This window comes from Callospermophilus lateralis, chromosome 3 (assembly GCF_048772815.1).
Source record: "Callospermophilus lateralis isolate mCalLat2 chromosome 3, mCalLat2.hap1, whole genome shotgun sequence".
In the NCBI taxonomy this organism is placed as follows: Eukaryota; Metazoa; Chordata; class Mammalia; order Rodentia; family Sciuridae; genus Callospermophilus; species Callospermophilus lateralis.
In genome coordinates this window covers 157275886-157290660 of record NC_135307.1, presented here as the reverse complement: position 1 = coordinate 157290660, position 14775 = coordinate 157275886, and the positions used below count along the sequence as shown (strand labels likewise).

Genomic DNA, 14775 nt, shown 5'->3' with positions numbered 1-14775 from the left:
AACAACAGCAAGTAAAGTTTGGTTGTAAGTCATTTCACCCCTCCATGTTTGTTTCTTCAGTGGTAATTTGGGGAGAGTAGTGAAATCAGTGCTGTTGGATATTAACATGAGAAGATGTGACAAACAACATAGAATAGGCATTGGGCAAATATTAGTTTGTCCCTCCTCAGAACTGGCTCCACCTTGCTTGAACTCCTGTGGTGCCACTATTTTTATCACCCACTTTAATTTTTTGTTTCTAATTTTGTCTGTCACTACACCGATTCAGATATGAATATCATCTCCCCACTTCATGAGAAATGTCTACAGTGCCAAAGAAATGTGAGGCATCCAGCATACTGTCTATTAAATGAATTTTCCTACATGTGGACACCTTATTTTCCATTACTATAATCTCCAATTAAATGTGTGTATTGTGCTGTATACAATGGTGCATGCCTATAATCCTGGCTACTTGGGAGGCTGAAACGAGCATCACAAGTTGGAGGTCAGACAGGGCAACCTAGACCCTGTCTCAAAATTTCAAAAAGGACGGGGGGTATATAGCTCAGTGGTGGTGTACTTGCCTAGCATGTGTGAGGCTCAGTATTGGAGGTGTGGGAAAAGTGCACATTGCTTTTTAACCTAAGACTTGGGTAATAGTTACACAACTTCATATGTAGTACAGGTAGTCACAAGTTGAAAGAATTGGCTGCATCTTGAATTCAAAGTCAAGCAAATGAAAGAAGTATTCAAAAGCCACATAGAAGGGTTCCTTAAGAGAGATAAGAGAAGACAAACAACAGGAAAACTGCCCTGCCCCATAATGACAGAAAAAGATCTAGGGGCCAGAATAACTTACCAGAGACTTTTTTTTTTTTTATCTTAAATATTCCAGTTAGTGCTGGTCAGCCCCTGACTAACAGGCTATGAGTACACCTGTGAACTCGATTTGAATTCTAGGCTAGTACACTACCAACTGAGCTATATCCCCAGACCCTATGTGAACTCGATTTGAAAGGTATGTGTCAACTAGAGGTGTTACATTGTGGATCAGAATTTATAAAATAGGATGTGTGAGGCAACACAGTGGACATGATGCTATAAAAGTCATGGAACTGTGAGTTGGATGAGGTACGAGAGTTCTTCAGAGAGAGAACCAATAGGATATGTAGATAGGTATATATATATGAGTGAGGATTTATTTGGAGAATTGTCTCACATGATGATGGAGATTGAGAAATCCAATAATCTGCCATCAGCAAGATGAAGAACCAAGGAAGCTGACTCAATCCCAGTCAGAAGGCCTCAGAACCAAGGAAACTAATGATGTGATTCAGTCTGAGACTGAAGGCCTAAGAACCTAGGGACCTGATGCTCCTAGTCCTGCAGTTCAAAGACCAGAGAACCTGAAGTTCTGATGTCCAAGGACAGAAGTGTGTTCTGCCTTTGAGAGAAAGAATTTGCCTTTCCTCTCTGCCTTTTTGTTCTACCTGTTTCCTTCAGCCAACTAGATGGTGCCTCCTCACAACCACATTGGCTGAAGATGGGTCTTCCTTAGTCCACTGATTCAAATGCCACGTATTTTTTTCTGGAAATACCCTCACAAAAGGGCTGTGTGCAATGGCGTACACCTGTAATCCCAGCAGCTCAGAAGCCTGCGACAGGAGGATCGCAAGTTCAAAGCCAGCCTCAGCAATTTAGCAAGGCTGTAATCAACCTAGTGAGACCCTGTCTCAAAAAATAAAATATAAAAAGGGCTGGGATTTGGCTCAATGGTTTAGCGTCCTTGGGTTCAATCCCCAGTACCAAAAGAAAAAGAAAGAAATACCCTCACAAACACACCCTAAAATAATGCTTTACCATCTACCTGGATATTCCTTAATTCAGTCAAGTTAATAACTAAATTTACCATCGCCAATGGTAATTCATTCCTTCACCCAACAAATGTTTATTGGGCATATGCATCTATCTTGTGTTAGCTTTGTGCAAAATATGAGAGGCACCAAACAGACATAAAAATTTTACATCCATAAAATTCACGATCTAAAAGAGTAGCAAACAAAGTGGGTGTGGTAGCATACACCTGTAACCCCAGCAACTCAGGAGGCTGAGGCAGGAGGCTCATGAGTTCGAAGCCAGCCTCAACAACCTATTGAGGACGTATCTCAAAATAAAGAATAAAAAAAGAAGAAAGAAAGAAAATCCAGGAACAATTTAGCAAGGCCCTAAGCAATTTAGCAAGACCCTGTCTCAAAATAAAAAATAAAAAGGGGCCAGAGACGTGGCTCAGTGGTTAAGCTCCCCTGGGTTCAATTCCTGGTACCAAAAAAAAAAGTGGGGAGGGGGGAGTATACTCCAGCAAAAGTCAGGTGCCAACTTCTTATCTCCAGATAATAATGGATCATGATAATATGGATCTAATAATAATGATCAGAAAAATATAAAAAGCACTAACCTATCTAGGTGCAGTGGTGCACACCCTTAATCCTAGCTGCTGGACAGGCTGAAGCAGGAGGATCACAAATTCAAGGTGAGCCTCAGCAATTTAGCAAGAACCCATCTCAAAATACTTTTTATTTTAATTTATTCAAAATACTTTTTTTTTTTTTTTTAAGGGCTGGGGGTGTAGTCGAGTGGTAGAGCACTTGCCCAGCATATGTGAAGTCCTGGGATAAAACTCTGTACTACAAAGTAAATAAATAATTTTAAAAATAAGAAAAAAACTAACTTTTCTCTGTGCTTCTGTCTCAACTTCCCAAGTACCTGGGATTATAGGTGTGGGCCACCACACCCAGGAGAACTTGAGAATTCCTGCCTGAAGGTTTTGTTTGGGTGCAGATGGGACCAAAGTTCCACCCCTGGGGCAATTCTTAACCGAGGAAAATCAGGAGTTAGTGGATAAACAGCCAGCCTAGAGCAACTCTGGGCCAAGTTCTGCCAGTCACCCAGGGGTGCCCAACAGTACTGGGCCCCCATTTCCCATGGCAGAGACCTCTCCCTAACCACTCTGTACTGGCTTTCTTCTCTTCCCTATTCACCATTTCACTGCCTTACACACTTCCTGGGGTCACATAAATGACTTTCTGAAGGTCTGCTTCTTGGGGAACCCAAACGAAGATAGTCAGTGGACTGGTTGCGTGTGTGGATGAGTATGCCTTGCAGTAAAATGGAAGCCAGCTTGCCGGCTGTCCCCTAGCACACACTGCTGCTGCCACAGTGTGTCTAGACTACGTCGGAACACGTGCACAGCCAACAGTTCCGGCACAGGAAAAAGCACTTCTCAGCTGTCCCCACCATCCTGCTATTTGTCATTCCATCCATCTGCTGTCCCCGCGAAACACTCACCCACGTCAGCTAAAATGGTACTCCGGGCTTGGAATCGGCTGAGGAAATGTCAGGCTGATAGAACAAGAGGAGAGAATAGCAACTGTGTGGACCATGTGTGGACCATGGTGGTGACACAAATCTGCCCCTCTGGGGCAGAGGGAGTCCAGGAGGCATCTCATGGGGCAGTTGTTATATAGAGGGGACTCAGAGGTGGACCCTGGGAAGCATGAGCAGCTGGATAAGAGCCCTACATCCCCCTCTTCCTTAATACCTCAGGGCTCTTGGCCCTTTCCTGGAACCAGCCCTTGCATCAGTTACTACTTCCTGCCCCTCCACAACAGAGGGGATGCCCAAACATACAACTGATTGCTTAAAATTGCTGTTTATTTTAAAATATTTATGTGTAGTTTTCCAATCAGTCCTCCATGTAGCAGTTCAACAAAAATATGTGGATTTTCTTGCATGAGGTCAGTTGCAGGATGCACCTCAGGGAACAGTATGTGTCCTTGGGAGCTAAGAATGAATCCTCCCCCAGGCGGAAAGGGCCATTATAAAAGCGATGCTATTTGGATACACACACACAGAGAATTGAACCAGGGGCATTTTACCAACGGGCTACATCCCCAGTTCTTTTTCTTTTTTATTTTAAGACAGGGTCTTGCTAATTTGCCCAGATTGGCCTCCAACTTGTAATCCTCCTGCCTTAGCCTCCTGAGTGTCTGGTATTATAGCCACCACACCCTGCACTGTTTGGATCTTAGAAGATTAAATACTTACATAGTCATTCAACAAATATTTATTGGATCCCTACTTGAAGCTAGGCACTGTCCTAAACTCTGGGAATAAAGCCATGAGCAAATCACACAAAATTCCCCACTCTCATGGAGATTAGAGTCCAGAAGAAGAGGTGAACAATAAACAATATGGGTATAAATGTCAGGATGTTTTAAGTGCTGTGGAGAATAGCAAAGCAGAGGAAAGGAAACAGAAAGACACAGAAGCTGCAGTTTGAGCGAGGGTGGTCAGCAAAAGTACTCTGGCTATCTGTTTCGGCATCATAAACCACCACAAAATGACAATTATTTTATCATCTCTCAAGATTTTGTGTACTGCCACACATGGTGGTGTATGCCTGTAATCCCAGTGGCTCAGGAAGTTTGAGGCCAGCCTGGCCAACTTAGTGTCACAAAATAAAAAATCTAAAAGTGGGTGGGGATGTAGCCTGGCACAGGAGGCAGAAGGATCACAAGTTCAAAGCTGCCTTAGCAATTTGGTGAGGCCTTAAGCAGTTCAGCAAGATCCTGTCTGAAAAAAAATCAAAAATAAAAAAGACTGAAGATGTGGCTCAGTGGTAAAGTGCCCTGGGGTTAAATCCCTGGGACAAAAAAAAAAAAAAAAAAAAAATTACAGACTAACTGGGCTCTGCTAGATGGTTCTTCATCCACACAGGATTTTATGGGGGCTGCAGTCATCTGGGACTTGACCAGGCTGGAACATCTAAAACAACTCATTCACTTTTCTATGGCTTGTCAGGCAATGGCTCAGAGCCTGGGCCCAACTGGATGTTGGAATGGGACAACTAGGCTCTTCTTGTAGTCTCAGGTCCTTCCCTTCGACACAAGGCTGGTCCGTGGGGCCTTTTGTTAGGATGGCCTTAGGCCTGAGCCTAAGCAACTCCATTTTAAAAACTCCAGTTTGAAACCTGCAGTCTCACCAGGCACACCCACAGAGCCCTCCAGTATGGCCTCAAACAAGTTACTTCCTCTCACCCTGATAAACAGAATGAAACCCCTGGCAGGCTGTCCTCACCTGATAAGACAGAAAGGTGAGAAGATCAGGGTGGAGACCACCAGACCAGGGTTTCTGACCCCAGGGTAAATTATGTCACTGAGAAATCCAGTGATAGCTGATAAGGATTGAAAGGGGGGTCAAAAGCCCCCAAATTTAGTATAAATAATAGAGCAAATGAACAGGAATTCAGCCAGCCAAATTAAGGATGCACCCGAGCTAGAGTGCCTGATGAGGACCTGACATCCCATCACTTGTCATCGATTCCTAATCCTCTGCATGATCCTTACTGCTCTCAAATTCTACTGCCTCGTCTGGACCTTGGTGAGAGCCACAACTTCTCCCTAAGACCCTCTCCTCAACTGGTCTTCCACTCCATGCCAGGAAAAGCCTGCCTTGGTTCCGGACCCGGTCACCGTGGTCTGAGTGTGTGTGCATCTGCTGGACATAAAGCCTAAGGCTTAAGACTTTTGATCTGACATTTGAATTTAGCATGCAGAAGAAATGTCTGTCATTAGCCTATCATGATTACGTGTGTTTTGCAGTGCTTAGAATTAATCTAGAATTGTTTGCTGTGAATTGATTATGTCTACTGCTGTGCCTAGCATTGAGGATTATCATTTTCTTAAGAACCTATAGAGTAAAATTGTTCTAAGTAATTTGAGTGAATAAAGCATTGAAAGGGGCAGAAGTGCATGGATATTCTTTATTTCTCCCCTCAACTGCAAACGTCACAATTTTGCCCCCTCGCAACACCTTTCTAGCAGTGTGGCCAGACATGGCAGCTTGGGGCTCCCAACATTCAAAAGCAAAAGCTGCCAGGTTATCATAAGGCCGCACAAAAAAAAAAAAGAAAGAAAAGAAGAGAAAAAAGATCAGAGGACAGGCTGGGTGTGTTGGCTATAATCTCAGTTATTCAGGAGGCCAAGGCAGGAGGGCTGCAAGTTTGAGGCCAGCCTGGCCAACTTAGTGTCACAAAATAAAAATTTAAAAGGGAGTGGGAATGTAGCCTGGCACAATGGCACACTCCTGGAATCTCAGCGATTCAGGAGGCTAAGGCAAGAGGATCACAAGATCCAAGCCTCCCAGTGTCACCATGCAGTCCTCACCTGGCATTCTCCATACTTCTTCTCTGCTTGACAATTTCTCCATGGTGCTTGGCACCATGTGCATACTTGATATTGCATACATTTATTGTATTGGTGGTTGTCCTTCTCCCTCTAGAATGTGAATTCAAAAGAAGCAGGGATTGCTGTCTGTTTGGGTTATAAGCCCACAATTGGTATTGGTTATATAAAGGAACTGATCAGTCTTTGTAGCCCCAGCTGGATCTAACACAACGTGTGACACAATGTGTGAAGACCCTGGCCAATACGGAATGACTGAATGGATTTAGCAACAAGATAACTTTTATAGTTCCACTTGGTTTACCCAAAAGTCACATTCCCTCAAGCAATTATCCAGGGGAAATGAAGAAGGAAGCAGGAAGAGGCCTTGAATCAGCTCAAACAGTGACTAAAGGTCACAGGACAGACCCTCCTTCACCTGTGGTTCTTCCACACCTGATAAACTCGTTGTCAAGCAATTGTATCCTGGAAAGCCCAGGATTAAAGGAGGAGAGACCCAGGACAAGAAGGAAAACAATAGCTGCCACAAAGAAAGGGCAGGAAAAAGCAATAGAGGGTGGTGTTTCAGAGCAGCAATCTAGGGCCGCATAGCAAGAACAAGCCAGCCAGGGGCCTCAGCAACTCTGGAGGATGTGCCTACAAATTATTTGACAGGTGACATCTGTGGCATTACTTAAAAGAGCCAATGGTGCTGGATATGTGGTGCAGACCTGTAAACTCAGCAACTCAGGAGGCTGAGACAGGAGGATGGTGAATTTGAGACCAGCCTGGGCAATTTAGCAAGAGCCTATCTCAAAATAAAAATTAAAAAGGGCTAGGGATACAGCTCAGTGGTAAAGTGCCTCTGGCTTCAATCCCCTATACCAGTTGGTGGCGTGAGTCAGTGAGTGCTGTTGCTTCAGCAGCACATATACTAAAAAGTCAGACCCATGCAAAGATTGGCATGACCCTTGGGCAAGGATGAAGTGCATATTTGTGAAGTGATCCATATTTTTTATGTATTGTTAAATGTTGTTTGTTTGTTTGTTTGGCACAGGAGATTGAACCCAGGGGCGCTTTACCTCTGAGCTATATCCCCAGCTCTTTTTATTTTTTTAATTTATTTTTTAAATTTTTAAAATATTTTTTAATATTTTGTTTTAGTTGTAGTTGGACATAATACCTTTATTTTATTTTTATGTGGTGCTGAGGATCGAACCCAGAGCCCCACACATGCTAGGCGAGTGTTCTACCGCTGAGCCACAACCTCAGCCCCTATTTTTAAAATCTTGACACAGGGTCTTGCTAACTTGCTGGGGTTGGCCTTGAACATGCAATCCTTTTGCCTCAGCCTCCTGAGTCTCTGGGATTAAAGGCATGTGCCACCATCTCTAGCATTGCTAAGCTTTTTAAAATACATGTATGAAAGGTTGAAAACAGGCTGGGGATATAGCTCAGTGGAGAAGTGTTTGCTTGGCAAGCATGAGGCCCTGGGTTCAAGTCCCAGCAACACACAAAGTAGAAAAGACATAAAAGAAATAAGTTAGGAGAGACCACTTTGTAGCAAACTGTCATTCCTACTGTATTTTTATACTTTTGTTTGGAAGGATTACATATTTTTGTTAAATTTGAAAAAAGAACTGATAATCTTCGCTCTCCTGTTTAATATAAGAAGTACACATGCCTAAGAAATTTTCTCTTTCAAAACAAATAGTAACTGGGCATGGTGGTACACACCTGCAATCCCAGTAACTGGGGAGGCTGAGGAAGGAGAATCCAAGTTCAAGACCTACCTCAGTAACTTAGTAAGACTCTCAGCAACCTGTCTCAAAATAAAAACTGAAAAAGAATTTTTAAAAAGTGGAGGGGGGATTGGAATTGTAGCTCAGTGGTAAAGTGCCCCAGGTTTGATTCCCCAGAACCAAAAAAAAAAGTAACATCACGAACCTACCCTGTTGTAGAAAATACACCTCCACATAACAGTGACTCCACTGACTTCCACCACTTCCCCTCCCTTTCTACAGCAGCTCCATCTTACTGTGGCTATGGTTTGGATATGGGTCCATTACAGGTGAAGGTTTGGGCCCCAGTGTGGTGGGATTCCGAAAAGGAACCTTTAGAAGGCAGGGCCTATGGGAAGTTCTTAGGTAATTGGAGTTTTCCCCTCAGAAGAGATTATGGGACCCAGGCCTCTCTCTCTCTCTGACTTCTTGTTTGGTGATGCAAACTCACACACTCACTGTCTTGTGCTGTGAGATGACATAGCTGGGATAGGAGGTCTCACAAGATCTGAGCTGATGCCAGTGCCCTGCTCTTGAACCTCCAAAACTGTGAACAAAATAAACTTCTTCTTCTTCATACATAATCCATTCAGATATTTTGTTGTAGTGACTAAACGCCAACTAATACACTCTCCCTTGTTGATTCTTCCTCACTAAAACTTGAGGACATGAAGCTTTATGGCTTCCTGCTCCCTGTGATCCAGTAACACAAATTTTCTTTGCCTCCTCATCCCTCCTCCTTTAATTCTATCCACCACTCACTGTGTCCCTGTGCCTTTGAGACACTTGGATGTCTTATTAGCAATTTAAAAATCCAAGCCTGAACTCCTGATTCACACCCTCCCCAGACCCGACTCCCCTCACAATTCTTCCCATCAACAAATGATGCCTTGATTCTTCAAGTTGTACAAGGCAAAACCTTTTGGAGTCATTCTGTTATCCTCTCTTTTCCTTCTAACCAGGATGACCATATACTTTATTACATAAACCAGAAGTGCCCCAGACAAATAAGGATGTATGGTCTAGCCATTAACCCACATGTAGTCCATCAGCAAACCCAGTTAGTTCTATTTTAAAAAATATATCCAGCATCCGGCCATTTCTCACCAACTCCTCCACTGTCATCCTGGTCCAAGCATTCATTGTGTCCTGCTTTATTTTTGCAACAGCTTCTTAATTGGTCTCCCCACTTCCACCCTTGCCTCCCACCCCCAAGTCTGTTCTCACAGCAGCCAGAGCAAATCCATTAAAACATAAATGAGAGCATGTTATTCCTCCGCTCAAAGTTCTCCTTGGTTTCCGTTATAGTTTGGATGAGTGTCCTCCAGGGCCCATGCATTAAAGGCTGGGCCCTTTATTGGGATGTTATAAACCTTTAGGAGGTGGGGCTTTATGGGAGGTCCTTAGGTCATTGGGAGCAAGCATGCCCTTGAGGGGGATTATAGGACTCTTTTTCCTTCCTGGTCATGAGATTAGCAGTTTGCTCTGCCATGTGCTTCCCACCAGAGCAGATACTCTTCCAGGATCCCCACCAGATGCACAAAGCAATGGATTTGCCCAATCTTGGATTAGAGCTGCCAGAACTCTGAGCTAAATAGGCCTTTTCTCTTTGTAAATTAGTTATCTCAGGTATTCTGTTATAGTAATTCAAAACTAACAGTTTTCCAATTCACTCAGAAAGCAAGCTAAAGTCTTTACAACCAGCCTGCAGTAGCGATTTGCTGCCTGAATCTCTCTGACCCCCATCTGTTCCTGCTCCACATAAGCTAATGGTCATCATCCTCTTGCTCTTCACATAAGTCGAATATACTCCCACTGCCTCTTGGCCCATGACTTTGCTGTTCCTTCTGTCTGGAATCCTTCCCCAGATAGGAAGCTTCCTCCTCCACTTCTGTTGGGTCACACATCCCTTGCCCCCCTGCATACAATGCCACCAGATCCCACCATCATCACTTCTTTCTCATTCCAGACTTCTTTGCTTCAGTAGCAAATTGTATTTTCTAAAAGGGCCACAGCAATACATATGGTCCCATTAGCTCTTCAAGAACCATTCCTCCCATCAAAAGGGAGTCTTATTTTCCTCCTCTGGAATATGGGCCAGCCTTTGTAACATGCTTCTGACAAATTGTGGCAGCAGCAACATTTCACAACTGGTTAACTGGGTCTCAATCTATAATGCACCATCCACCTGACTCTTTTGAGATTACCTATATGAATCTACCATGTCACTGGAGCCCAAATTGGGCCACACAGACCATAAGGGACATTCATGTGGAAAGGAATCAAGGCTCCCAACCAATAGCAAACATTAATCACAAGGTACGTGAGGACTGAGCCTTCAGACAATTCCAGGCCCCAGCCTTCAGGTCTTCCAGCTAAGGCCCCAGATCTCAAAGGGTAGAGAAAAGTCATCGGCTATCCTATCTCCTATGCTCCTGTGCTGTGCCTTGTCCAAATCCCTGATCCACAGAACCAGTAAGTTTTGGCACAATCAGTTACACAGCCAAGGTGACTGGAACGTCTTTCTTCCCTATAATTCCTAACATGGTATAAATGTATTTACTTGCTTATTTATTGTCTGTCTTCCCCCAAGAGAACGTGAGCTCCTTAAGGGCAGGGACTATGGTCTATTTTCTCTAGCTTCAGTATCTAGAAAACTATCTGGCACACAGTGGACACTTGAGAAATATTTGTTGAACAAATGAATCTTTGCTAATTAAAGAAAACTGCTCCTTACTATAATTCGCAACACCTTCTGCTGAGGCACGTGACCTTTTCCTGAAGAAAGTGTTCTCTGGTGTGTTTTGGACCAGCTCCCTGTTAAAAAATATCTCTTGTCAGCCATCTGGAAAATGATAAAGTTGGATCCATACCTCCCACTATACACCAGGAAATAGTCCAAACAGATCAAAGATTTCTACGTGATAAAATGAAGCCATTAAAGTCCTAGAAAAAAAGCATGGCAGAATTCCGATATAACCTTAGAGTGGGTAGTCTTTTCTAACTACAACTCAATTTCCATCAGCCATAAAAGAAAAAGATGGGTCAATTCAAACTACATAAAAATCAAAAGACTTCTGCTTGGTGAAAGAAAAAAAAGACAAAACAAAACAATACTTTAGCATAAGCAAAATCAAAAGCTAAATGACAATCTGAAAGAAAAACCATCCAAAGGGCTAAACTGCCTGATACATTAAAACAAGCAAATAAATTAAAAAAAAAACTTTGAGAAATTAGGCAAGAAAAAAGACCAAGAAATTAGGCAGAAACCTGGTGGGAAAATAGACATTTAGGCAGTTAACAGCAAATGGAATCACAAGTGGCCTTAATCATATGAAAAGACCTTCAACCTCTTTCTCTCACACATAATAAGACAAATGTAAAATAAAACGACACTGAAAAACTATTTCTTCCCTATCAGATTGGCAAAAATTCAAACCTGGAGCAACACAACATTGGTCTAATGGTGAGGACACGGGGACTCTCACACATTGCAAATTGGCACTTTCTCCTTCTAAAGGAGTCCTATCTACCAACAGTATAAAAGTCAGCAACTTACATCACAAAAGACCAGACTTTCTGATAGTTAAAACACACACACACACACACACACATACACAACTTGTAGAAGTTAGGCAGAGGGGTTAGGGATGTAGCTCAGGAGTAAAACCTTTGCCTAGTCCACCATCCCCCCCCCGCCCCCCCGCACAGCAAAAAGAAAAAGAAAAAAGGATCAGGGTTCTGTGGTGCAGCCCTGTAATCCCAGCAATTTGAGAGACAGAGGCAGGGGGATCATAAGTTCAAAGCCAGCCTCGGTAACTTAGCGAGGCCCTCGCAACTTGGTGAGATCCTGTCTCAAAATAAAAAAATAAATAAAAAGGGCTGGGGATGTGGCTCAGTGATTGAGTGCCCCTGGTTCAATCTCCAGTACAAAATTAAAAAAAAAAAAAAACACCCAAGTTAGGTAGACAAAAAGACTACCAAATCCAGTGGGGAAAACAAATGGGGAAGGGAACTACAAATGGCCCTTACTGATGTGAAATTGTTAGCACTGCCAATTGCATTTCTGGGAATTTATCCCGCAGATATATTTGCACATATGTGACGTGACATATGTGTAAAGTTACTCACTGCAGCATTGTCTATAGTAGCAAACCTTTGGAAGCCCCACAAATGTCCATCAAGAGAAAACCAATAACCTAAATTATGGTGCATCCATACAACGCAATCCTAGATAGCTGTAAAGAACAAGAAGAACACTTTTTGGAACTATTCTGGAAAGAACTGCTGGATGTACTATTAAAAGAAAAACACATCTACTGTCATGTATAACTAATTAGAACAAATAGAAATAATAATAATAATAAATGGGAAAACAAAGAAAAACACAAAAGATCTGTCAATTACAACTTTACAAAAATAGTAGAAAGCAAACATACACATTCATATTACCTTACATATGGGTAAAGAAACTCGGGGAAGTTACACTAGAAACAAATGACAGTGGCTAACTATGATCAGAGAGGACAGATTTGGCAGATGAGGGAGATGACTTTTTTCTTGCATACATTATTATAGAAATATTTTTAAATTTTTTCCCCAAAACATTACCTAATTTTGCAATAACTGATTCACTCCTTTAGCTCCAAAAGCAGACTCTTCATCAAAATGCCAATATTCCAGGGAGAAGTCATCAGATCCTTTTTTACTTCTAAGAATCCATTCTGTCTTTTCTCTCCCCCACTTTGGAGATCTCCAAGTGAATCAGCCCCTAGGTGCTTTGAACATTGGTTACTAAAGAGCTTAGTTGCTGCTAACTGAAAATGCTCAGAGGTTATGTACTCCCCCTCCACACATATACACATTAGAGTACAAGTCACATGTGATAACTGGCTCCTTGCTCAAGGTGGAACTTCTATGGTGCCATTCACACTCCTCAGTACGTATGAAATCAGGCTGCAACTAGATTTTAGTGAACCCATATTGTTGCCTCGTTTCTTCCTGTTGGATCATGCTCCGCTGACTTCCTTATTGGTTTCTTATGAGAGCTGCCTGCAATAAATTACTCACCTCTGAATCCCTGTCTTTGGTTCTGCTTATGGGACCCAACCTAAGACACCCATGAAGTAAATCACACTGAAAGATAATAGATCCTTTTTTCCAAAATGAATGCTCAGTATGCACTTTTCTGCCTAGCAAGAACATTGGCCTTCTGTACTGACCTAATGCCACCAACATAGGTTATACTGGGCAAACAATACAAGTCAACAACTCATGAGTCTCCATCCCCGCCACCTACAGACTCGAGGTTCCAGGACCACCAGCCATTGAACCAATGCCCTAAATCATGAGCCTGGCCTCATTAGCTGGATTTCCTGGCAACTGGCTAAGCAGGACAGGACAGCACAGTAGGGTTAGGATGAGGAGGGGGTCGAAAAGTTGAGAGTGAACATCCATTGGTTTTGCCTGCCGTGAGAGAGACAGTGAGTCATCCGCCGTAATAATCCATCCCCCTATTTTGACACACAAAAGTGTGACTGAAGAGACTGAGTTTTTCCATCTAGTTAATGTGGCAAAATCCTCCCCATGGATCCTTCTCATGTGAGTGGAAAGGTCATGTGCCTCATCCAGGCTAGCACCTTCAGGTAGCAGGTGTGACTCTACCATACCCATACCAGACACGGCTGTCACTTTGCCCAGGTTCGCCAGCTTCCAGGTCTATATGCTGAAGGCTGCTTTTATTTAACTCTGCATAGAGATTTTCCAGGCATATAAAACATGCATGGCCAATGCACCAGGCAAGTTGGAAGAGCCCAGAAATGAATGCCCCAAATGGCAGTGTCCCTCCACCAATGATGGATGGGGAGTTAGTGGACTTTCCTCTTCCCAACCACAGGAAACAGACATGTTCTACACTGCTTCCCAGAGTGGTGAGCTCCAGTTGCCCACTGTAGGAATTCTAATTCTGTTGCTTTTACTGTCTCTCTTTCCTGTCCTACTTGCCCAGGCCCCTACAGATGCTTCCTGGGTCATCTCCTAAGCAATCGACTGGAACTTGACTCCTTGCCTCAAAATTGGCTTCTAGAGGAATCGAAACCAAGATGACTGTGCATTGAGACCCACAGAAACCCAGCTTCAACCATGCATATCTTGATAACATCCTCGGACATGGCAGAGCGATAGGAGAAATCTGGGTTCTTGAGTGATGCACTGGGGGAGAAGCAGCTGAGAACTGTTATGCGAAAAACAACCTTCTCTCTCCTTTATGCCACAGGATTTGCTGGGCATCTTTGTGAGAGCAGTTGTCCCTTATCTTAACTAGTACCCATCGCCTTCCCAACATCCATTCCATCTTCAGATCATGGCCTCTTCATTTTCAGCCGGGGAACCACCCTCCGACCACTTGCAGGCCAGGATGGAGCTGACCTGCTTACTGCACCTGATTCAGGGGAGGCAGGAGCATGTGACTGAGGCCTGGGCCAAGAAGGTGGCACATGTCCCAAAGGAGTGATGGTTCAGGGTGGATACCAGAGCCAAATCAACCCAAGATCTTAGGCTAAAAAAGAAACCCTCCTCCGGGTTATTGCACTGTGGGATACAAATGCAGAACTGTGGACAGCCATCTGGGCTTCACTTGAGAGCCTGAGAAAGAAACCACCATGGGTAAAACCGAGCTCAGAGACGGAGGAAAAGATGAGAGATGAAGCTGTCATTTAAGTACTAGTTGTGGGCACCCCTGAAACTAGAATAACCCTAGAGTTTTCAACTAATACATTCCCTTCTTTGCTGAA

The 14775-nt window shown here is 43.3% G+C and overlaps 1 non-coding gene across 1 annotated transcript; it reads left to right on the top strand.

Annotated features, from left to right (window-relative positions):
* Positions 1-7111: 7111 nt before the first annotated feature.
* Positions 7112-7219, top strand: LOC143396043 (U6 spliceosomal RNA). Its single transcript, XR_013090935.1, has one exon. It is a non-coding gene; the product is annotated as a U6 spliceosomal RNA (small nuclear RNA).
* Positions 7220-14775: the final 7556 nt, after the last annotated feature.